The 23476-nt window shown below is 35.3% G+C and overlaps 1 protein-coding gene across 4 annotated transcripts in view; it reads left to right on the top strand.

Annotated features, from left to right (window-relative positions):
- SLCO5A1 (solute carrier organic anion transporter family member 5A1) overlaps positions 1 to 23476 on the top strand; it is a 411786-nt gene that overhangs the window by 80291 nt on the left and 308019 nt on the right. For 3 of the 4 annotated variants that reach the window (XM_074207458.1, XM_074207462.1, XM_074207460.1), the window contains one exon: positions 5264 to 5321. The exons of the other annotated variant lie outside the window; for it this stretch is intronic. The gene's annotated coding sequence lies outside the window, so the exon portion shown is untranslated. The remainder of the gene's footprint in view (positions 1 to 5263; positions 5322 to 23476) is intronic. 4 annotated transcript variants of the gene reach the window in all.

Here is a 23476-nt window from a genome sequence, read left to right on the forward strand (position 1 = left end):
TGCAAGGCAATGGGGTTAAGTGGCTGGCTTGCCCAAGGCCACACAGTTAAGTAATTATTAAGTGTCTGAGACTAGATTTGAACTCAGCTAGGGTCGGTGCTTTATCCACTGCATCACCCAACCACCCAGAAGAGATTTTTATCCTAATAGCTGAACTCTTTAGGTTTATCAAGTAGCAAATTATTATAATCATTTCCTGCTATTGCACCTAGTCTATTCCACTGGTTCACCACTCTGTTTCTTAGCCAAAACCAGACAGTTTTTGATGACTGATGCTTTATAATATAATTTTAGATCTGGTAGGCCTAAACTACCTTCTTTTGCACTTTTTTTCATTGAATCCCTGGAAATTCTTGACTTTTTATTTCTCCATATGAATTTACTTACAACTTTTTCTAACTCATTAAAGTATTTTTTTGGAATTTTGATTGGTAGGGTACTAAAGCAAGTAGTTCAGTTCTGGTAGCATTGTCATTTTTATTATATTAGCTTGACTTATCCATGAGCAGTCAATTTTTGCCCAGTTATTTAAATCTAATTTTATTTGTGTGAGAATGTTTTGTAATTATTTTCAAAAAGTTTCTGTGTCTGCCTTGGTAAATAGACCACCAGGTAAGCACTTACTTTTGTATAGTGGTAATTATCAAGAAGTTTCTCTTTATTGACCCAAAATCTGCCTCCAAGACCCCCAACTCATTCATTGTTCATAGTTTTGCTCTCTGGGTCCAAGAAGAGTAAGTCTAGTCACTTTATTAATATTATAGACTTTCACCTACCATAAGACCATAATCATGCCTATACCAAATCTTCTGTGTTTAACATCCCCATTTCACAGAATTTCAAGATTGTAAGAGACCTCAGAAACCATACAGCCTAATTCATATCTGAAAAAGAATTCCCTACTACCACATCTATGAAAAGTAGTCATCTAGGGGTGGCTAGGTGGTGCAGTGGATAAAGCACCGTCAGGAGTACCTGGGTTCAAATCTGATCTCAGACACTTAATAATTACCTAGCTGTGTGGCCTTGGGCAAACCACTTAACCCCATTTGCCTTGCAAAAAAAAAAAACCTTAATTAAAAAAAAAGAAAAGTAGTCATCTAGTCTTTACCAGAGAAATGTGTGTGTGGGTGTGTGTGGGTGGTGATTGACCAACTGCTCTCCAGGGCAGTGAATTCCACTTTGCCTAGGTTTCCTCATGCCAGTTAGGTATCAAGCCTAATCTACATCTTAGCAATTGTCACCTGGGCCTGAAAAAGGGATCCTTTTTCCATTATAATAGTGATTCAAATAGTTGAAGACAATTTTAAAACACTTTGAATAATTGAAGTTGGAATCCAGTCAATTCATTTTTACAAATGAAGGAACTGATGCCCAGATGCAGACGATTTATCAGTCATGAATAAACTATCAAGACTGATATTCCTGGTTTGGTTTTATTAAGGAAAAAGAAAAAGTTTTGAAGTGAGATAGAATATCATTAAATTATTGTGTGAGGTGAGAGAGAAAATAAATGCCTGCTAAATTGGGGGGGACTCCCACCAAACCTCCAAATATAAAAAAAAAAAATTTGGTCATCAACTTTCAATGAATGTCCTCTATGCTTTCTCCAAAGTCCCTAAGTTTCTAGTATAGTCTCCTCCTCACAGTGTCTTGACATAGAGTCATATCACTCCCCTGTTTAATAATTATTATCTCATTTAATTCTCACAACTCAGAGTTCTATTTTACTATTCTCATTTTACAGATGAAGAAACTGAGACAAAGAGCAGGTAGTAATAATCATTTATAATATTTTTATAGGGGAAAAATGAACTTGAGGTTCAAATGTGCTTTCTTTAGGTCCATTTATTCAGAGGAACTTTTAGAACCTAACACAAACCTTTACAAAACTGGTACTTCTAGCAGAACATTTGCGGTTTAAAGAGGCAATGTGATACCATGGAAAGATTATTGGATGTGGAGTCTGAGGATTTGGGTTTGAAACCTGGCTTTGTCTCTGTGACCTTGGGCAAGTCTTAACCTGCCTAGACCCTGTTTTTTTTTCCCCCACCTATAAAATTAGAAGTTTGGACTTGGATAGTCTTGGAAGCCTTCTCCAAATGTATGACCCCTGTATGATCCTTGTATATACAATATGGCAAGACTTAGCCAGTGACTGGAAACAGATGGCATCTTGCTGATCAATTAGGCATTGACCTGCTTGCTCCTGTAAGTGAGTCTTTGGGGAGTCACTAAATAAAGGATCCAATACTTTGATTCAATGCTACTTTGCAGACATTATGGGAGTTAATAAAACTCATTATCTCTTGGCTGCTTTAGCTTCCTTCTGGCTAGGGACAAAATGTTAATTTGACTTAGTTATTTTTAATTAAAATAACTTCCATACAGTAAGCAGAGCTGAAACGAAAACTTATCAGTTTATCAGTGAAATCAAAAGACATTTTTACTATAAAATTCTTATCACTTCTTCTACAGAGGTTACCTCAATGTCCATAAAAATCTGCCAGAATTTCTGGGTTAGCATTTCCATTACTTTTGCATATTCACAGAATTTATACCACATAGTCTTGGGGGGGGGGGGTGGGGAGAGAAGAAAAGAGTTTGTTAAAATTTTTTTGTTCCATAAGCAAATGTATAGTTAAATAAAAAGAAAAATATGTAACAAAGGGGCAAAATATAGATTCAGTTGAACTTAATTCAAGAAATGTTTTACTTAAAGATAAAAAAAATGAATGTCTTGAAACTTAGGTTAATTGTTCTGAACAAATTGGGCTAAATTTTCAGCACTTCATTTTTCTAAGGGTACTCTTGGATAGAGTTTATATTCAGAAGATAAATATTTTAATTAAGCTAATAAGAAATAAAGTCAAAAGCAATAGAATATGCTAATGAACCTGACTTAACAATGTAAGTTAAAAAGAACTCCATTATCCTGATTTATTTTAAAAGACTATAATAGATTTCTTGGTTTGTCAAATACTCTAGTGGGCCCTAAGGACACTTGATTATGCAGGAAAGTATCTGAACTGTTGGCTATCTTTTGTGTTCAGAACTGGAAGGGGGAGAACAGAGGGGAAGGGGCTGTAAAGACAAATAGTATGCAGGAGAGCAGACATCTGGGGATCCCTGGAAATGAGACCCTTCCTGACCACTGCCCTAGCCAGCTTTACCTGACTTTGATATTTGGTGGCTAGTAGCTAGGATGTAATAATAAAATCATTAGATACTAAAGCAAGGCTCAAATCTTGTGTATTTATTCCTCTGGGTCTCAGTTTAGCTAAGCTCCAAATTCCCTGTCAATTTTTAAATCCCATGAACTACTACAGCAATGCTCTACCCTATACACATACATACACACTGGAGAAAGAATGAAACTCACCATTTAATTAAACATATTTCAGTTGTTTCTAGTGAGCCTCTATAACAGTCCCATGAAATGGGTTTAACCCTAGGATTTCCATTTAACAAATCAGAAATCTAATTTTCTGGAATTTTTATCATCAGTTTGTTTTGTGACTCAAAGGGACAGGTTTCCTCTACCGGGTCAACTGTCAACCTCCTGGATGAGATTTATAAAATGTTTATTTTATAACTATGGTGCTTGGCTGCAACCATTTAAGAATAATAATGACCTTGCAGGCTCAGACATTAAATACCACCAATCACTTAATCATTCCTTTCAAGCTTAAATTATTGCCCACGCTCCCAGCTTCCTTTGTGGAGCTGTTAATCCATTCATTGATGAATGGCTCAGGAAAAAGTGAAGAGATTTACCTCCAGGTGAGCCTTAGTGGAATAGAAAACCACTTTGTGAAGAAACCCACCAACCAGCCTCAGCTGTTGAGAGCCAAAATGCTAACCTGAGTTAGCAGATGGCCCCAAATATCTGTCTATCAGTTACTGGGCTTATGTTAGTCATGCAAGGAACTCCCCAGAGCTGAATCCAGGTTCTTTGCAAGTTCCTAGGGAGGAATTTACAAAACTTGCCAACCAACTCTAATTGCCCTAAAGCTTTTGCAGCATTGTGATTATTCCTTTGGGTTTCAGAATCTTTATTTAAGTAGAAAGACAAAGCACTTAGCAGATCTTTTAAACAAAGCTTCTTATAACCCTAACCCTGCTGTGCCTTTGTTTTATTTCAAGTACATGTTCCAAACAGGTCTGCTGATGGATGTGGGTAAATAACAAAACCTTTTATCAGGCAAATTGATGGGATGCAAAGAAGTATGCAAGAAGAGATGCCAATTAAAAAGTCCTTAACTAACTTTACAAGCACATTTTAGAGTCATCTTTATGATTTTTTAAAGGGAATCTTGGTCAGTAATATCTTGGCTTTGTAAAATTGAATAATTCCTTTGACCAAAATTGCGCTGGATTCTCTATTGGCTTTAGTATGTATTAGAATTTTATTATGGTAAGATAAGAAACTATACATTCAGAGGAAATTGCCTTGCTTAGAAATCTTAGAAAATCATCTAGTCTAAGGATTCTTAACCTAAGGTCCATAGAAAGGAGTCCACAGTTAGATTTTTGGGGAAATTTGTGAATTTATGTGGGAAAAACATTCTTCTTTATTTTCACAAATCTCTAACTGAAATGTAACATCTCCTTCAATTATTTAAAAACATTTTTGTTTCTGAAAAGAGGTTCATAGTCTTTTCAGGATTGCCAAATGTGTTCATGACAAAGAAAAGAAAGTTTATGTAGTCAGGATCTAGCTAAACTCTTCATTTATCAGATGAGACTCCAAGAAACTAAGTGATTTGAAAATAGAAAATTTAGATTTTTTTTTTGCCTTACCCAAAATTCTATATAAATAAAGGCTATTATGATTACTAGCTATTATTGGAAATGGAATCAGGAAGATCTGTGTTCAAATTTGCCCTCAGACACTTTTTTGTGATGCTGGGCAAGTCACTTAATCCTATTTGTCTCAGTTTTCTCATTTATAAGATGAACTAAAGAAGAAAATGGCAAACCACTGAAATATCTTTGCCAAGAAAACCTCAAATAGGTTCACAAAAAGTCAATCAAGACCAAATTGATAAAAAGACATTTGGAAGTAGATTATGGAAGATCCACAATTTTAGCATTGGTAATGATTTAATACTTTATGCTATAAAATATGGGAAGCCAGTGAAGGTTTTTGAGTAAGAGTGACCTGATCTGTTATGTAACTAGAAAATGTGCTTTAAGAGAAATTAAGTTTTACTAGTATTTAATATATAGACTGACACTGGTATCCTTACTTGATTTGTAGGTCAGGTGTCAAGTACAAGTCATCCTCAGGAAAAAGTGGAAGTTAAACAGAATTGAGGGTATGGTATCAGCTTTTTTTTTGAGTAGAGATGAATTTTCTTTATATATATATATATATATATATATATATATATATATATATATATATATATGTTTATACCCCCAGACCTAATACATAGCAGGTGTTTAATAAATTCTTGTTAATTGATTTCAGTGTATTGCACAGTTTATGTATGTATGCTTATTTAAATGAATTTACCAATTTTATAGTTTTAACTCTACCCTCACAAAATGAACAACAAAACAATTACTACAAAAAAATCAAAATGTAGATATGAATAATGTGATCATAATCAAGAATAAGGAAATGGTGGAGCTGATACTTCAGATTCAGTTATTCATAACTCATCTTTCTGCACTTTTCAATTTACCTAAAGCAGTCTTATTTCTGATCCTCATAATGTGGTGCTTTATCTGCTTTTTTCCCATGCTTGTGCCCTATCTACTGCCTATGTCTGGAATGCAGCTCTTCATCAGCTTCCCTGAAATTATGTGGTTCACCGAAAGCTGCCTTAAAAGTTTGAGATAAAGTCTAGATCTCAACCTTAGATGGGTAGCAATGAAATGAATGAAAGCTCTGATTATAGGAGGGATGGAATTTCAGAGAAGCCTGGAAAGACTTTCATGAACTGATACTGAGTGAGATGAGCAGAACCAGAAGAACATTATACACCCTAACAGCAATATAGGGGTGATGATCAGCTCATTCCATCAGTGCAATAATCAGGGACAATTTTAGGGTATCTTCGAAGGAGAATACCATCTGTATCCAGAGAAAGAACTGTGGAGTTAAAACAAAGACCAAAGATTACTACTTTCAATTATTTTTTTTAAAAAAGTTGTCTTATATACTACATAATTTTGCTATATCTAATGTTTTATTTTTTCCCCAAGGACATGTTTTCTCTCTCAACACATTCAGTTTTGATCAATGTATAGCATTGATTTTACTGCCTTCCATGGTGGGCTTGGGGGGTATGGCAAGAAGGGTGGGAGAAAACTGTAAAATTCAAAATCTTAGAAAAATGATGGGTAGGCAAGGACTATTACCTTTAATTTAGGGGGAAAAAAACTGATATCTTATTGTCTAATCTTGCTATCTATTTCACTTTATGTTTCTTCCTTAAGGAGATGATTTCTTCCTCATCACATTCAATTTGGATCCATGTATACCATGGAAAGACTGACAAATTGCCTTCTGTAGGGGGTGGGGGGGAGGAAAGTAAGATTAGGGAAAAATTGTAAAACTCAAAATAAATAAAATCTTTAAAAAAGAAAAAAATGATAGATAGAGACTACTATTGTATATAATTGGAAAACAAAATGTTTTTTTTAGATTTTTCAAGCCAGTGGGGTTAAGTAGCTTGCCCAAGGCCACACAGCTAGGTAATTATTAAGTGTAGGAGGTCAGATTTGAACGCAGGTACTCCTGACTCCAAGGCCGGTGCTCTATTCACTGTGGCACCTAGCCACCCCAAAACAAAATATTTTTTAAAAAATTTTTAAAAGGAGGGGGCAGCAGCTAGGTGGCACAGTGGATAGAGCACTGACCCTGGAGCCAGGAGTACCTGAGTTCAAATCCAGCCTCAAACACTTAATAATTACCTAGCTGTGTGGCCTTTGGGCAAGCCACTTAACCCTATTGCCTTGCTATAAAAATTTTTTTAAAAAAGAAAAAAAAAGTTCTGATTATCAATTGCATATCTAAGCCATTTCAGCAGATTTAACATTTTATTTGTTTTCCAATTATATACAATAGTAATATGTACCCATCATTTTTTGTAAAGCTCTGAATTCTACAATTTTCCCCCTCCTTCCTTCCCCCCCCCCCCAGAAGGCTGTCTGACTGTCTCTACATTGTTTCCATGCCATACATTGATGTAAATTGAATGTTATAAGAGTAAACATAAGAAAAAACATAAACTCTTCCCCCCCCCAAGAAGATGGGAAACCTCAAGAATAGAGAAAGATAGAAAAAAAAGTACTTTAGTCTGTATTCAGATTTCAATGGCTCTGTCTCTGGGATGAGTTGCTTTCTTTATCATAAATTCATCAGAGAAGTTGCTTCAATATTTTCCCTCAGTTGCTATTACTAGCTGCATCTCCATTCTATTTCTCCCCACTCTCATTTATTCTATTCTCTCCTTTCATCCCAAAGTGTATTGCATCTGAGTACCCTCTCCCTCAATCTTCCCTCTCTTCTATCACCTATTCCCCCCTTTCTTCCCCACATTCCCCCTTATCCTGCCCCTTTCCTCTCATCCTTCTCCAGGACAAGACAGATTTCCTCACCCTATTAAGTGTGTATGTCACTTACTCCCTGAGCCTTTTCTGATGAGAATGAAGGCTCACTCATTCCCCCTTGCCTCCCCCCCACCTACTTTATTGAAAAAGCTTTTCCTTGACTCTTATGTGAAATCCCTCAGCTTCTTCTTCATCTCCTTTTCCTTCCTCCCAGTACTTTACCCCATTGCCCACTGACTCCATCCTTTTACCACATCATACCATTATATTCTGCTCCCTTCTATGTCCTGTCTATATATGCTCCTTCTAACAGCTCTTATAAGTGAGAAAGTTTATATGAGTTATCAATATCTTCTTCCTGTGCAGAAATACAAACAGTTCAACATTCATCAAGTCATTTCCTCTCTTCCACTCCCTTTATGGTTCACTAGAGTCCTGGTACTTGGAGATCAAACTTTTTGTTCAGCTCTGGTCATCTCAATAGGAAAGTTTGAAAGTCCTCTGTTTCATTGAAAATCCATCTTTTCCCCTGAAAGAGGATGTTCAGTTTTCCTGGGTAGTTGATTCTCGGTTGTAAACCAAGATCTTGTGCCTTCTGGAATATCATATTCCAATCCCTTACGAGCCCTTAATGTAGATGCTGCCAGATCCTGTGTAATCCTAACTATGAAGCCTCTGTAGTTCAATTGTCTGTTTCTGGCAGTTTTTAGAATTTTCCCTTTGATTTGGGATTTTTGGAATTTGGCTATAATATTCCTGGAAGTTTTTTGGGGGGGATCTCTTTCAGGAGGTGGTTAGTGAATTTCCTCAATTTCTATTTTACCCTCAGCTTCTAGGATCTCAGGGCAATTTTGCTGTATTATTTCTTGAAAATTGAAGTCTAGGCTCTTCTCCTGGTCATGGCTTTCAGATAGTCCAATAATTTTTAAATTATTTCTTCTGGATCTGTTTTCAAGGTTGGTTGTTTTTCCAATGAGATATTTCACATTTTCTTCTAATTTTTGGCTCTTTTTTTGGAAGAGTTTTATTTCTTCCTGATTTCTTGCAAAGTCATCAGCTTCCTTTAGTTCCATTTTGTGTTTGAAGGAGTTATTTCATTTCAGCAGATTTAAAACAGAACTTATTATCTTCTCTCTCCTCAATTCCTATTATGAAAGCTCTATTTCTGTCAAGGGTACCACCAATTCTTCCATTCTCCAGGATTCCTGATTTTTACTTTATACTTGATTCTTCATTCTTTCCCTATAATAATTATAATACTTGTCCTTCAATTTCTTTTTTTTTTGTCCTTCAATTTCAAAGACCATGCCAACCAAGTTAATGGTGGTGTGACATGCACATCATGTTTTCTTTTTAAATTTTTAAAAAAAAATTTATATATAACATCATGTTTATTATAGCGAGGATATGTTGTACAACTCCTTTGCCCTTTCCAGAACTATTTCACTTCATGACCTAGTTGATAGGAAAAAGTTCTTCTAGTGATGGTCTAGCTGCTGGGGAGACCTTTGCCTTTGAGTATGATTTCTCCTCCCTTATCAGCCAGGCACCTGGCATTTTAGCAACTCTGGACAAAGTGCTAGAACCTTGGTAACAAAATAGAACCTCTACTTTTCAGCTATGTGGAACTGTGACAACATAGTTAATCCATTAATCTTCTTATTTGACCTTTTCCTCTCAGATATTCCACCATACTTCTCCCTTCCTCCACCCCCCAACTCAAAGGCTGGTTTCCTGGAAGCTACCTAGTAGGTCATGGGAAGGATTGCTAGTTGGTATTGTTTATGGTCAGTCAGAACTGTGATGGTATTTGATTGTCTCTGATTTTTGTTCTTGATTAACAAAAAATTTTTCATGAATCAAATCTTTCCACATACTTAGTTTAGGCCCTTATCCCTTCTTACCTTGACTATTGTAATGGTCTCTTAATTGGTTTTCCTTCCTCAGATCTTTTCTCACTGTTTCTTTAAAGCTCCAACCTATTTTTCCAGATTCATTATTCATAACTCATCTTTCTGAACTTTAAAATTTAACCACAAACCTCTTTCTGCCTGTGACCTATTTATTGTCTGTTTATGACTGTCTTGCACTCCCTTCTCACCTCTACTTCATGGAACCCCTCATTTTCTTCAAGAAACAGCTCAAGCACCATTTTCTTTTTCTTTTTTAATTTAATTTTTAATTTTTTAAAAGATTTTATTTGAGTTTTGAGTTTTACAATTTTTCTCCCAATCTTACCCCCCCAAAAGCAATCTGTCAGTCTTTATTATGTTTCCATGTTGTACATTGATCCAAATTGAGTGATGAGACAGAAATCACATCCTTAAGGAAGAAACAAAAAGTATAAGAGATAACAAGATCAGACAATAAGATATCAGTTTTTTTTAATTAAAGGGAATAGTCCTTGAAATTTGTTAAACTCCATGGTTCTTTATCTGGATGCAGATGGTATTCTCCATTGCAGACAGCCCAAAATTGTCCCTGGTTGTTGCACTGATGAAATATGCAAGTCCATCAAGGTTGAACATCACCCCCCATGTTGCTGTTAGGCTGTACAGTGTTTTTCCTGCTTCTGCTCATCTCACTCAGCATCAGTTCATGCAAATCCCTCCAGGCTTCCCTGAATTCCCATCCCTCCTGGTTTCTAATAGAACAATAATGTTCCATGATGTACATATACCACAGTTTGCTAAGCCATTTCCCTAATTGAAGGACATTTACTTGATTTCCAATTCTTTGCCACCACAACAAACAGGGGCTGCTTTGAATATTTTTTGTATAAGTGATGTTACCCTTTTTCATCATCTCTTCAGGGTATAGACCCAGTAGTGGTATTGCTGGATCAAAGGGTATGCACATTTTTGTTGCCCTTTGGGTGTAGCTCCAAATTTCTCTCCAGAAAGTTTGGATGAGTTCACAGCTCCACCAACAGTGTAATAGTGTCCCAGATTTCCTATAACCCTTCCAACAATGATCATTATCCTTTCTGGTCATATTGACCAGTCTGAGAGGTGTGAGGTGGTACCTCAGAGAAGCTTTGATTTGCATTTCTCTAATAATTAATGATTTAGAGCAACTTTTCATATGGCCATGGATCGCTTTGATCTCCTCATCTGTAAATTACCTTTGCATATCCTTTGACCATTTGTCAATTGGGAAATGATCAAGCACCATTTTCTAATGAAGCTTTTCCTGATCTCTAGTGCTCTGTCTATTAACTTGCATTTATTTTTGCATTTTCATATTCATGAATATGAAAAATAATACATTTTTGCATATTTATTTTCCTGATAGAATAAATTAATTTCTTTTCTTTTTGGTCTTTGTAGCCCTAGTGTCTTAAGTGGTTGGTTGTCCTTTGTTTTTGAAGAGGAACAAAATGACCTATGTTAGAATATTTCAGTGTTTCCGAGTGTGGCTGATCAGACCAATATGACTTCAGAATGCTCTACCACAGGTTGAGCAAAGATAAGTTCATGTGATCACCTGGGGTGTCTAGCACAGCACTTTTATACAAAGTAGATGTTTAATAAATGCTTGTTTGATGTATTGATTGCATAGTTGTTTAAAACTCAGAAATATGCTAAGAGGTAAAGAGAAGAGAAGGGAGAAAGGAAAAACGTCCATTCTTGGGGTATTTCTGCATTCAGCTGAGATGGCTTCAAAGTATCTATGGAGACTTTTCTCTGGTTGTCTCTCTTGGAAGTTCTTAGAAAAATTAATTATTTGGAGGAAATTAATTTTCTAAAATCAGTCCTCTTCTTCCTCACCTTTCACCCTTTTATGCTGTGCTGATCATTGAACTAGAGGTTTTGTCTTCTCTAAATACAAAGATAAAAATGAGTGCTAATACTCCAATATTCTAGTGATCTGTTATATTATTGAAACATGAATCCTTCAAAAATGCAAATACTAATCCATCCAAGCCTGCTTATCTTTTCAACTCTTTTCTATGCCCTTCTATATATTCAGCAAGAGTGGCTAGGTGGAGCACTGGAGTCCTACTCCTGGCCCTGGAGTCAAATACAGTCTTAGACATTTGAGAAATGCTAGATCTTGGACAAATCACTTCCTCTAGTTTTCTCAATAGTACAACAGAATACACAGGCATACATTTTCTCTCATTCTTGCTACATGATTGGACTGCCTCTTTTTTTGGCTATGTATTTCTCTGCCAAAGTACAATGTAATGTTTATTTCCCTTGATCCCTATCCTTATCCCTATCCTTCGGCCACCATAATCATTTTTTTAAAAATGTCTTATTTATACAGCTAAGGCACTGTAGTAAAACCCTGAATTTGAAACCCCAAAACCTGCGTTTGAATTTCAACTCTGCCACTTACTATCAGTATGCTCTTGGAAGAATCTCTGAACAACTTGGGATATCACTTTCCATACCTGTAAAACTGGGGCGGGGAGGGGGGGGGAGGTTGTGGATTAAATGATATAGCTGGATCTTTCTATATTTAAATCTATGATCCTATGATGCCTTTTGATTTAATAGCACAATAATTTCTGCTTGTATATATGTAAGCAAATCTCCTTTATATAAATTGAACGCTTCCTTATAAAAATAAAGGTAACAACTAAGCAATGTTTCAGATGTAAAAATGTCTGAAACAGCTTTTCCTAACTGTGTCCTACCTCTCTGCCTTGATGAGGGTGCTATATTATATGCTACCTAAGGTCTTCTTTGGTTTTTCAGTTTTTCAGAGTTTGGCTCTTTTAGTGACCTTTCTATTTTCATGGTATTCAATATATACATTGTTCTTTTCATTCTTCTTTGGATCTACATCTTCCCATATTTCTCTTTTGTTTCTGCACAATTATATTCCATTACATTTATATACTTTAATTTTTTTTTTATTTCATTTGCCTTCAGTGGACATCTACATTGTTTCTAGTTCTTTGTTACCACAAACAGTGCTGCAATGAATACTTTGATATATATTGGGACTTTGTTTTAAAGTCTTGTGCTTCATTGGATTACATGACTAGGAATACTATCATTGCTTCAGAGTCTTTTCTTACATAATTCTAAATTAATATCTAGAACAGTTGGCCTAATTGCTAGTATTTTTTCTTATATTCATTTAAGAAGAAATATATGGTTTAGCCAGTACTTGACAATTTGTCATATGCTGAATTATATACAATGCTGTTTTTTATTTTCCCATGGCAGTTCTTAGCATAAGCAAAAGTACATTTTGATTATCATCATAGCTGGTATATTTATCTTTCCCTGGGGGGAAAAAGGCACTAAAAACATCCTCTGCAAAAAATGGAGTCAAAAAGTGGGCCAGTATTCTGGCTTTGTGTTTCCTCTGAGAGGATCTAAAGTATCCTAATTATAGTTATTTATGCTTCTATCTTGTTTTTATCAATTCCATCATACACATACTATTAGTCAATTATCATCAGGAACCATACCCAGTAATCAATCAGATAACTCATTAAGGAGATGTGTCATCCTCTGTGCACTTTCCCTTTTTCATTTCTGTATCATATCCAAGAGATATGTGGTTGAGAAGAGGCAGGTAATACCTGGGATGCTTTTTTCACATATGGGAAAGGCAGTTCTCCCATGGAGTTGTTTTTTTTTTAATAAGAAAAATAGAGAAGCACTTGAGCAATGAAACAATTGAGTTCCAATTCCAGCTCACTGCTGAAAGTAGTTTCCCCCCATTAATTTAAATTTTATTTTTTCTCAATTAGAGGTAAACAAAAAATTTTACATTCTTTAATTTTTTTGAGTTCCATATTCTCTCCTTCCCTTCCTGCCCTCTCCTTGAGAAGACTGGCAATTTTGTATAAAATGATGTATGTGTGGCCATGCAAAACATTTCCATATTAGACCTTGCAAAAGAAAATGCAGGGCCTGAAATATCTTTAATGACCTTTGAAGAAGCACAGGGGAGTGAAAAAGGCTAATGAGCTTCTGAAACCACCTGTGTTACCTCCTCTAGCCAAATGAATACTTTAAAAAGAAAAATAAAAACATATGAAGGGAAGATCTATTGATCTTTCTTCTGCCAATTGACATTTCTTTCTGTTCTTTGGGTTGTTTATACCAAAAATTAATCATAACTATGTAAGAGAGAGTAGGCTAATCATCTGTCAAAAGGAAATGCTTGAAATATATGCTTAGAAATCATTTTGCCTGTACTTGACTATACTTGATTGCTTATATGTAGATAAAAGTTTCAAATAAAGTCATAAGCAGCTAAGAAAATCTAAACTTTTGCAGAATCCTTACTACCCATCAAAAGTATTCTTCTAGACTCTGGAAAGGCATACTTTTTTGTTTTGTTTTGTTAGGTTTTTTCAAGGCAAATGGGGTTAAGTGGCTTGCCCAAGCCCACAGCTAGGTAATTATTAAGTGTCTGAAGCTGGATTTGAACTCAGGTACTCCTGACTTCAGGGCCGGTGCTCTATCCACTGTGCCACCTAGCCACCCCAAAAGGCATACTTTTGATAGAAAGTGGAATCAGTCTAACATTGAAAAGTAATTTGGAACTAACTATACTAAGTAACTACAATGTTGTTCAGGGTCAGGTCTCATTCAGGTTCAAAAGATTTCTGGTTCAGGCTCAGAATTGAAGTAAAATGAAACAGTCATAGACCATCTATCATTTAACAAAAGGAAATTTACTTCATAAGACCATTAGCATTAACAGTCCAATTGAACTTAGCTCCTCTAACTCTCCATTTGCCATATTTGGAGCCTCAAGTCAGAGGACTGACAGTTACTTAAGTGCATGGCTTTTATATTGAGGCGATGGGTTAAGGGTTCAAGTGCCAGTTACTTGGACCAGTTAGTCTAGGGTCAATTTCTTTGCCTTTTTAATGAAAAAAGTAACAGAGTCCATTATCAGGAACTTTGCAGTCTTTTTAGATTTTTAGATTTTTCACTTACCACATGACCTTCATACCTTTTGACCCATAGATCCCACTTATAGGCACATGCCCTAGGAAGGTCAAAAACAGAGAAGTTCCATTCACCAAAATAGTTATAAAATAGCTTTTTATGATAACTAGGTCCAAGAAATGAAATAGATGCCATTAAATGGGAAATGATTCAACATAGTGATATTTATGAATGTTAAGAAGTTATGAAAATTAAGAAATGATGTTTAGAAATGATGTTAAGAAAGTTTAGAAAGATGTTAAGAAATGATGAGTAGGAGCAGCTAGATGGCAGAGTGGATAGAGCACGGGCCCTGGAGTCAGGCGTACCTTAGTTCAAATCCAGCCTCAGACACTTAATAATTACCTAGCTGTGTGGCCTTGGGCAAGCCACTTAACCCCATTTGCCTTGCAAAAAACCTAAAAAAGAAATAAATAAAAGAAATGATGAGTAACAAGAATTTAGAGACACATGGGATGACATAGAAATTGATACAGGGAGATTAGGCAGGATATAAGAACAATATCCACAATGATTACAACAATGTCAATTGAAAAAATAAAGATTAACAAAACGAAATATGATTATAATAAGATTACTCTTGACCCTAAAAAAGAATTGCAGCAATGTATTCCACCTTCTTTCTTTGTAGAGGATGACTATAAGTATGTAATATTGCATACTGTCAATTGTGTACAATTGATATATTTGTTCTTACTGAACTGCTTTTCTTTTCTCTTTATTCTTTATCATATGAGGTATGGCTCATTCAGGGAAAGAGTACATTTGAAAATGAAGGTGGTATGAAGATAAAAGACAAAAGCTATTGATAAAAATTAAATATTTTTTAAAAAGAAAGCCGTCTCTCAATATAAACCTGAAAGCAAATTTGATGATGCAGTAAATACAGCAACCTAGCAAACATGCTAACATTGGTATTAATACATTTCCCAGTCCAATTATTCAGGCTTCTATGCCTCAACTTGCTGTGCTAATCCCCCTCAAGTTGAACTTGACTAATAACCACTTCAGTTCCTTTACTTCACTCAGGAAAATACTGATGCAAAAAGGTGTTGACATCAAACCATCCTCCTGAGGATCTTAGAAAGCTGGAGATAGAATGGATTTTGGAGTTCATCTGATCCAGTTTCCCAAATTTATAGATGAAAAAAGTGAGGCCTGTTGAAGTGAAATGGCTGACCAAAGTCACATAGTGAATTAATGGCTGAATCTAGACCAAAACCCAGGTTTCTTGACTCCCTATTAAATACTGTTCCCACTATATCCTATCCCACAGCTTAAAAAAAAGATTTCCCCTACTGACCAGAATTCATTACCAGGTTCTTTCTTATTATTTCAGTCTGACAGTGAAGATGCAAGAAAAGCAAAAAAAGATATTGGAAAATTTAAAATTACTCTGAATTATTTCTTTTTAAAAATTTTTTCTTTATTTTTTCAATTATATGTAATAGTAGCTGCAATCAATTTTTTTCATTTTTCTCCCTCCTCTCTTTTTTCCCCTTCTCTCCCAATAGAAAGCAATGCAGTATAGATTCTATATCCATAACCATGCTAAACATTGAATTATTTTTTAAATAATATTTTATTTTTCTCAATATATGTAAAAAGAATTTAAAAACTTTAAAAATTTTTTTCTGATTACATGTAAAGATAGTTTTCAACATTCTCTTTTTGTAAGATTTTATAAGATTTTGATACATATGTATTTGTTTTTATCCAGGCTCTTTTTTTTTCATCAAGGCTTTCAAGTTGTCTAATAAATCTTAAATTATCTTTTTTGGGGTCAGATGTTTTTTTAACCAGGTATTCATTTTTTTCTGTTTTTCTTTTTCTTTTTTTCATTTTTTAAAATTTTGCTTGACTGATTCTTGCTGTCTCATAAAATAGTTAGCTTCCACTTGCCCAATTCTAGTTTTTTAAGGAATTATTTTCTTCACTTAGCTTTTGTATCTTCTTTTGCAAATGACCAATTGTATCTTTTTTTTTAGATTTCTGCAAGGCAATGTGGTTAAGTGGCTTGCCCAAGGCCACACAGTTAGATAATTATTAAGTGTCTGAGGTCACATTTGAACTCAGGTACTCCTGACTCCAGGTGCTCTATCCACTCACTCAAATAGGCAATAGGGTTAAGTGACTTACCTAAGGTCACACAGTTAGGTGATTTTTAAGTACCCAAATGTATTTTTAGAGGAGTTGTTTTCTAAAGTGGATTTCTGGGGGTGGCTAGGTGGTGCAGTGAATAGAGAACTGGCCCTGGAGTCAGGAGTACCTGAATTCAAATTTGGCCTCAGACACTTAATAATTACCTAGTTGTGTGGCCTTGGGTAAGCCACTTAACCCCATTGCCTTGAAAAAACCTGAAAAAAAGAATAAAGTAGATTTTATTATTTGGTCAATTCTATTTTTTATTAATATTTTATTTGTTTTCCAATTATATACAATAGCAGTTTCTACCTATCATTTTTTGTAATAAAATTTTATAATTTTCACCCTCAGAAGGCACTTTGATAATCTTTATATTGCTTCCTTGCTATACATTGATTGAAATTGCAATTCTGTTTTTTAAAGAGGAGGTTTTTTTTCCTGCATTTGCTCATTTATTTATTTATTTATTTTTATTTTTGTGAGATTTGATTTATTGTGAGTTTTACAATTTTTCCTCTAATCTTACTCCTTCCCCCCGCCCAGAAGGCAATTTGCCAGTCTTTACATTGTTTCCATGGTATACATTGATCCAAATTGAATGTGATGAGAGAGAAATCATATCGTTAAGGAAGAAATATAAAGTATAAGAGATTGGCTCAATTTAAAAAAAATTTAAATTTTAAATTTTAAAAAAAGGTTTTCTTCATTCAATTTTTGTGCTTTCATTGAATTTCTTTTTTCAATATCTACTTGATTTTTACACTCCTTTTGAGGTCTTCCAAGAGGTTTTTGGACTTGAAACTAATTCATATTCATCTCTAGGGTTTCACATGTAGTACTTTTTCTGCTGTCCTCTTCTGAGATGATATTGTGATCTTCTTTATTGCTATAGTAGCCTTCTATGGCCAGGGCTTTTCTCTGACTTTTCTGACTCACTTTGAAGTCTCCTCCTGGGTCATAGAGGGTGCTTTCCCAAGCTTCTTATGTTGGTGAATGGGCCTGCTCACAGACTTTGTTGGAGGTCTCCAATACTTGTTGTTTGTTCATTGAGCTGGCTGCATAGGGGTTCAGGGACGGTTAATTTGTCATCTGCATGGGTGTTAGAACCCTTACAGTTAGTCTACAGACTGTTGACTGGCTGAGTCAGGACCAGGGGCCATGTTTGTTGATCTTTGCTGTGGCTGAGAACCTACAACTGGCTTCTTCTGCACTCTGCCTGAGCTGGTTTTGCTTCCTGAGCTGGACAATATTCCTCCTCCACCCAAGTGAGGTAGACCTTTCCTGAAGAGCTTCTAAGATACCTTGATCTGGAAAATACTCCACTCTCCTTTTTTTGTGGATTGTTACTCTAGAATCTCTTTAACATTGTTTATGAGGGAAGTTGGGGAAAGCTTAGGGAAGTTTCTGGTCCCCTTAATATTCATTTTATTATTATTTTTAAATTTATTTATTTGTTTTTCCAACTACATGCAATGGTAGTTTTTACCAATAATTTTTTGGTAATATTTTGAGCTTTTCATTTTTCTCCCTCCTCCCTTCTCTCCTCTCCCCTAATAGAAAGCAATCTAACATAGGCTGTATATTTAAAACCATGCGAAAAATAGATCCATATTGATCATTAACATTCTTTTTTTTTTTTTGCAAGGCAATGGGGTTAAGTGGCTTGCCCAAGGCCACACAGCTAGGTAATTATTATGTGTCTGAGGTCAGATTTGAACTCAGGTACTCCTGACTCCAGGGCCGGTGCTCTATCCACTGCGCCACCTAGCTGCCTGATCATTAACATTCTAATTAAAAAAGTTTAGCTCTGAATTTTCCTCCCTTGTTCCCTGGGATGGTAAAGAATTTGTTATAGATTAACTGTGCATTTGTAGTTTATTTACTTATTTGTATGTACATGAAGTAACTTTTCTGGTCTATTCCCCTTAGTTTACACTTGTATTAGCAGAGAAGGATCCCTAGACATTACTTCAGATCTCTCTTAGGCTTCTAGGAGTAACTGTAAGTTGGGGAGTTTCTATTAATATTACTCATAGGTCCTTATCAGTGTGTTCCCCCTTGATTATTAGCTAGATTTAATAAACTTTAGAAAAAGTAGTTGTTCATTATTATACATGTATCAGATTACTCATTGTCTTGGGGAGGAGGAAGGGAAGGAAAGAAAGCAGAAAAAATGTGGAACTCAAAAACCTACAAAAAAAACAAATGGTGAAAAGTTTCTATACATATAATTGAAAATTGCAATTGGAAAAGAAATTAAAATTTAAAAAAGTAAAAAAAGTAATTGTTGGTGATTCATTGTCAAATGTGTCCAACTCTTTGTGATCTCATTTGGGATTTTCTTGGCAAAGATGTTGGAATTATTTGCCATTTCTTTCTCTGTCTCATTTTACAGAGGAGACAGACAAACAAAGTTAAGTGACTTGCCCAGGGTAATTAAGCTAGTCTGTAACCAGATTTGAACTCAAGAGGATGAATCTTCCTGGCTTCAGGCCCAACATACTTTTCACTGTTCTACCTAGTTGTCCTGACCAAAGCTTGGGAACTGTGACAAAGGTTTGGGTGACAAGCAGATACTCTGAAGTTTATAAAACAATATAATGGCATCCTTTTGGAATGTAACCCAGTCAATATCAGAGATTGATTAACCTGGAACAACTTTACAAAGTTTAAATAGAAGTGGAATGACTAGAAACCTGGGTTCGTAGACTTTGTAGGTAGAACTTTGTAGTTTATGGAAAGGCAGAAATGAAGATGTTTGGGATGAAAAAATTTGAGACCATATCTTAGAACAGGAAAACTAGATGTATAACTGGATACTTATAATGTCAAGATGAATATCAATTAGACCCATAATCTACATGGAATATTTACTAGGGGGCAGCTAGGTGGTAAAGTGATAGAATCAGAGAAAGACCTATATTCAAATCTGTCCTCAGACAATTACTAATTGTGTGAACCTGGGCAAATCACTTAACCTCTATTACCTTATTTTCTTCAACTGTAAAATGGATATAATAATATCATCTACCTCCCAGGGTTGTTTTAAGGAACAAATGAGATAAAATATTTATAAAGCACTTAGCACAATGCTTGGGACATAGTAAGCCTTTATAAAGTTAGTCATTATTATTATTATTATGGAAAGAGACCCAGAAATCTCATTCTTTACCCTTCTTGTTAGAGGGTGGAGCAGAGGAAATAGTTTAGCTACCAAGGATGGTTTTATTTATTTGATGATTTGAAAGTGGATTTTAAATTCATATAAAGTTGTTTTTTTTTTAATTTTGAAATAAACTTGTTTTGCATCATGTTATTTTAGGGATAAGTTTTGCTAGGTGCAGTGAAAAAGGGTGGTATTTTCATCTTTGACATAATAAAAAAAATGTGATTAAAAATGTAAAAAACCCCAAACAAACCAAAAGATAAGTACATAGGTTGTTGTAGCCTTGTTGTAATGATGGGAGACATTGAACAGGTTTTAAAATCTTTGTTTAATTTGTCTCTTAAGATTGCCACCCTGCCTGATTGAATATTTTCAGAAGGAGGTCTATTCTTTGGTTCTTTAAAATCTGTTTTATGCAGAAAGGTCCTATGACTTACATGCTTTTTGTTAATGTCATAGGGGTTATTCTCGTGGAAAAAATACTTCAAAGAAGTGTGATTTTTAGAGTATCAATACATTTTCCATCTTGAAGACTGCAATCTCTTCATAACTTAGCTTATTTTACCTAATCTGCAAAAAGAGGGGGTTAGGCTAGATGATCTCTCAGGTTCCTTTTAGCTTTAAATAAGATTATCGATTTGGAATGAAAAGGCCCTCTAGAGATCTGCTAGTCTTTGTTGTTCAATTGTGTCTGATTCTTTGTAATCTCCTTGGGGATTTTCTCAGCAAACATAATGGTGTGGTTTGCCATTTCCTTCTCTAAATCATTTTACAGATGAGGAAAATGAAGCAAATAGGTTCAGGTGACTTGCTCAGGGTCACACGACTACTAAGTGTCTAAGGTCAATTTTGAACTTGTGTCCTCCTGATTCCAGGACCAGCTATTCTATTCACTATCACTTGATTACCTAGGATGTAACATATTCCTGGCTCCAAATATTGTCCAGGATGCCTCTACTTTGCTTTGAATAAAACAAAAGAATATTCTGTTCTGTTCATATATCTGGCCTGTAAAGTTTAGTTTATATAGTTCAAAAATAGTTTTCTATTCAGCAATGGTCATGCTTTGTTGAAGTGTGACAGGTAGTCATAAACTCCATTGATAGGTTTGAAATAGGTCCTTCTTTGTGATTTCTATGCTTGAACTATCCCATGAAACAGCTGTCTTTGGGCTGCCATGTTGACATTCTGGCACAGTATTCAGGTTGAGTTTTTTTGTTTTTTTCTTTCAGTTTTTGCAAGGCAATGGGGTTAACTTGCTGAAAACCACACAGCTAAGTAATTGTTAAGTGTCTGAGGCTGGATTTGAACTGAGGTCCTCCTGACTCCTGAGCTGGTGCTATATCTACTGCACCACCTAGTTGACCTCAGATTGAGTTTTCAAAGAGACAGGAGATGGAAAGTTGAGGCTGTCATGCAAATAACCCAGAGGTGGGAAAGTCCTTCCTCCTTTTGCTTCAGTTATTTAGGCTGGATGGCATTAACCTGGATCAAAATATATGGGTTATGACAAGTCTCTTCTTCATGGATACAGAAAGCCTACTTAAGAAACATTTCCCTTGAATAGTTTAGACCCTTTTGAAAGCCACATTTCATACCAAATGGACACAATTTTGACCAAATGACCTATTAATCTACTTCTTCCTTTTCCCACCTCTCTGAACATAGCTTCTTATGGGGTCTGATTCACTTTGAAGGAGAAATTTTCAAGTTATTTGACTTCTTAGTCCATTCTGCAGAGGCCAGAGAGCAAGGTGTTTAAAACCATTGGAATAAAGCCCTCATAGTTACACAAGTTATACCTAATACAGTGGGGGCAGAGGCCATGGTAAAACATAGACATTTCCCTGCTGATGGAGATATATAACTCTATTAGGGATAGAATGGACAGAACTTGCGCACACAATATAATATGAACTATATATACAACATAATACTCAACTCTTCTAAAAGCTGCTTAAGTTTAAAGTGCTATATTAATCCTAGCTATTGTTAGCCTCAAAAAATGTGAAGCACTTTTGTTAACTGATGGAGTTCTATAAGCCACAGGTATCAGGTAAGGATTTAGATCTTTGATCTAAACCTATTAACTCAAATAAAGAATCCTAAAGAACCAAGAGGATTTCCTTTCTTATGAAATTCTAGCAATACTTTAGCATCCTCTGGAGCAGGGTTGCAGAAATGCTTCTTCTAATTTTTAGGGACATTGATTTATCATAAGAAAATACTATATAACAGGGTGGGTAGGTGGCACAGTGGATAGAGCACCGGCCCTGGAGTCAGGAGTACCTGGGTTCAAATCCGGCCTCAAACACTTAATAATTACCTAGCTGTGTGGCCTTGGGCAAGCCGCTTAACCCCATCTGCCTTGCAAAAACTAAAAAAAAAATACTATATAAGCAATGAACTTCTATAAAAAGCAATGGAATTTATTATTTTTAAATAGATTTGTAATCTACTCTTTATCAAAACCAAAGATATATACCCAAAGATATTGGTAGTTTGAAATGATGGTTGTTAAGATCACAACCGGAAACAAATATAACTTGAAACTTGGAATATAAAACTTGGAGCCTTGTCACATGGAAGACCTATATTCAGCTTGATTCTTGGAGAAGAGAATGAGGACCAGTTGATGAAAGATGACATATTTTGACTTAATATAAAGGAAAACTTTCTAACAATTTGAACTCTACATATTTGTAGTTACTTGCAAGTCTTAAAGGCTGTTCAGAGATATTGTGATTGGTGTGTGTGTGTGTGTGTGTATATATATATATATATATATATATATATGTATATATATATATATTCCAATAAGGATTAGAGCAGATAGCCTACAGAGTTTCTTTTAAGTCTGGCATTCAGGAGCCTCTGACATCTTACAGTTATTTTAGAACATAAGATAATTATGACTAGGTAGTTTTCCGATTGATCACAACTTAATTGCCTATCATCCATTACCAATGGTTTCCAGTCTAGGATAGCATGAATATTAGTTGGATGGGGTATAAAAATTGATCCTTTTATCTTTCCTTACAATGGGGAGAGAACAGATTCTAAAAAGTTCAGCTTTGGAAAGGTCATTGGTATCTTGCCTATTAAAAGTAACACATGAGTGCCATCTACAGGATTCTTAGAAAAGTAGAATATTTTCTCTTAATGTAGTACTCTTTTAAGAGCACATGGAAACTTCTATCCATAATATCCAGAGTTTACTGAATTTCAGTCCTCCATCATCAATTACTTACTGGACTTACTTGGATATCCCATAGATAACTCAAGCTTAATAGTCTCCTTTGCTCTATCTTTCTCCAGGTCATACCCACTAAATATGGGTGAACCCTACACTCTATTCTGGCCCATTTTCTTTTCTCCCACTAGTCTATAATACTATTTCACTTAGCTATTGCATCAACTCCCAGGGCTTAAGTTATCATTTCAATATAGATAATCCTCAAATTTGTTAATCCATTCTCAACATTTTTTCCTGAACTCTAGTTATACATAACCCACTCAATTGCACCTTGGATAGAATTCATTATCATTTCCCCCAGGTCCTACCTTTTCAAAACTTCCCTATTACTGTTCAGTGTACCACTATTCTCCTACTTACTTAGTCTTTCTATCTCTGCGCCATCCTTGATTCCACACTTGTATTTACTTCACA

Source organism: Macrotis lagotis, chromosome X (assembly GCF_037893015.1).
Source record: "Macrotis lagotis isolate mMagLag1 chromosome X, bilby.v1.9.chrom.fasta, whole genome shotgun sequence".
Taxonomy (NCBI): domain Eukaryota; kingdom Metazoa; phylum Chordata; class Mammalia; order Peramelemorphia; family Peramelidae; genus Macrotis; species Macrotis lagotis.